The following is a 2863-nucleotide window of genomic DNA, read 5'->3' on the forward strand; positions in this document are numbered from 1 at the left end:
GACAACCATTTCCAAGCCAGTATATATCCTGTACTGTATACGGTTGAAGTCGGAAGTTTACATCCACTTAGGTTGGAGTCATTAAAACTCGTTTTCAACCACTCCACAAATGTATTGTTAACAAACTATAGTTTTGGCAAGTCGGTTAGGACATCTACTTTGTGCATGACACAAGTAATTTTTTTCAACAATTTTTTACAGACAGATTATTTCAGTTATAACTCACTGTATCACAATTCTAGTGGATCAGAAATGTACATATACAAAGTTGACTTTGCCTTTAAACAGCTTGGAAAATTCCAGAGAATTACAGTGCCTTGCGAAAGTATTCGGCCCCCTTGAACTTTGCGACCTTTTGCCACATTTCAGGCTTCAAACATAAAGATATAAAACTGTATTTTTTTGTGAAGAATCAACAACAAGTGGGACACAATCATGAAGTGGAACGACATTTATTGGATATTTCAAACTTTTTTAACAAATCAAAAACTGAAGAATTGGGCGTGCAAAATTATTCAGCCCCTTTACTTTCAGTGCAGCAAACTCTCTCCAGAAGTTCAGTGAGGATCTCTGAATGATCCAATGTTGACCTAAATGACTAATGATGATAAATACAATCCACCTGTGTGTAATCAAGTCTCCGTATAAATGCACCTGCACTGTGATAGTCTCAGAGGTCCGTTAAAAGCGCAGAGAGCATCATGAAGAACAAGGAACACACCAGGCAGGTCCGAGATACTGTTGTGAAGAAGTTTAAAGCCGGATTTGGATACAAAAAGATTTCCCAAGCTTTAAACATCCCAAGGAGCACTGTGCAAGCGATAATATTGAAATGGAAGGAGTATCAGACCACTGCAAATCTACCAAGACCTGGCCGTCTCTCTAAACTTTCAGCTCATACAAGGAGAAGACTGATCAGAGATGCAGCCAAGAGGCCCATGATTACTCTGGATGAACTGCAGAGATCTACAGCTGAGGTGGGAGACTCTGTCCATAGGACAACAATCAGTCAGTCGTATATTGCACAAATCTGGCCTTTATGGAAGAGTGGCAAGAAGAAAGCCATTTCTTAAAGATATCCATAAAAAGTGTCATTTAAAGTTTGCCACAAGCCACCTGGGAGACACACCAAACATGTGGAAGAAGGTGCTCTGGTCAGATGAAACCAAAATTGAACTTTTTGGCAACAATGCAAAACATTATGTTTGGCGTAAAAGCAACACAGCTCATCACCCTGAACACACCATCCCCACTGTCAAACATGGTGGTGGCAGCATCATGGTTTGGGCCTGCTTTTCTTCAGCAGGGACAGGGAAGATGGTTAAAATTGATGGGAAGATGGATGGAGCCAAATACAGGACCATTCTGGAAGAAAACCTGATGGATTCTGCAAAAGACCTGAGACTGGGACGGAGATTTGTCTTCCAACAAGACAATGATCCAAAACATAAAGCAAAATCTACAATGGAATGGTTCAAAAATAAACATATCCAGGTGTTAGAATGGCCAAGTCAAAGTCCAGACCTGAATCCAATCGAGAATCTGTGGAAAGAACTGAAAACTGCTGTTCACAAATGCTCTCCATCCAACCTCACTGAGCTCAAGCTGTTTTGCAAGGAGGAATGGGAAAAAATGTCAGTCTCTCGATGTGCAAAACTGATAGAGACATACCCCAAGCGACTTACAGCTGTAATCGCAGCAAAAGGTGGCGCTACAAAGTATTAACTTAAGGGGGCTGAATAATTTTGCACGCCCAATTTTTCAGTTTTTGATTTGTTAAAAAAGTTTTAAATATCCAATAAATGTCGTTCCACTTCATGATTGTGTCCCACTTGTTGTTGATTCTTCACAAAAAAATACAGTTTTATATCTTTATGTTTGAAGCCTGAAATGTGGCAAAAGGTCGCAAAGTTCAAGGGGACCGAATACTTTCGCAAGGCACTGTATGTCATGGCTTTTGAAGCTTATGATAGGCTAATTTACATAATTTGAGTCAATTGGAGATGTATTTCAAAGCCTACCTTCAAACTCAGTGCCTCTTTGCTTGACATCATGGGAAAATAAAAAGAAATCAGCCAAGACCTCAGAAATAAAATTGTAGACCTCCACAAGTCTGGTTCATCCTTGGAAGCAATTTCCATACGCCTGAAGGTACCACGTTCATCTGTACAAACAATAGTACGCAAGTATAAACACCATGGGACCACGCAGCCATCATACCGTTCAGGAAGGAGACGTGTTCTGTCTCCTAGAGAGGAACATACTTTGGAGTGAAAAGTGCAAATCACTCCCAGAACAATAGCAAAGGACCTTGTGAAGATGCTGTAGGAAACAGGTACAAAAGTATCTATATCCACAGTAAAACGAGTCCTATATCGACATAACCTGAATGGCCGCTCAGCAAGAAAGAAGCCACTGCTCCAAAACCGCCATAAAAAAAAGACAGACTACGGTTTGCAACTGCACATGGGGACAAAGATCATACTTTTTGGAGAAATGTTCTCTGGTCTGATGAAACAAAAATAGAACTGTTTGGCCATAATGACCATTGTTATGTTTGGAGGAAAAAGGGGGAGACTTGCAAGCCGAAGAACACCATCCCAACCGTGAAGCACGGGGGTGGCAGCATTATGTTGTGAGGGTGCTTTGCTGCAGGAGGAACTGGTGCACTTCACAAAATAGATGGCATCATGAGGAGGAATATTATGTGGATATATTGAAGCAACATCTCAAGACATCAGTTAAAGCTTGGTTAAAGCTTGGTCGCAAATGGGTCTTCCAAATGGACAATGACCCCAAGCATACTTCCAAAGTTGTTGCAAAATGGCTTAAGGACAACAAAGTCAAGGTATTGGAGTGGCTA

Source organism: Oncorhynchus mykiss, chromosome 6 (genome assembly GCF_013265735.2).
Source record: "Oncorhynchus mykiss isolate Arlee chromosome 6, USDA_OmykA_1.1, whole genome shotgun sequence".
Lineage (NCBI taxonomy): Eukaryota > Metazoa > Chordata > Actinopteri > Salmoniformes > Salmonidae > Oncorhynchus > Oncorhynchus mykiss.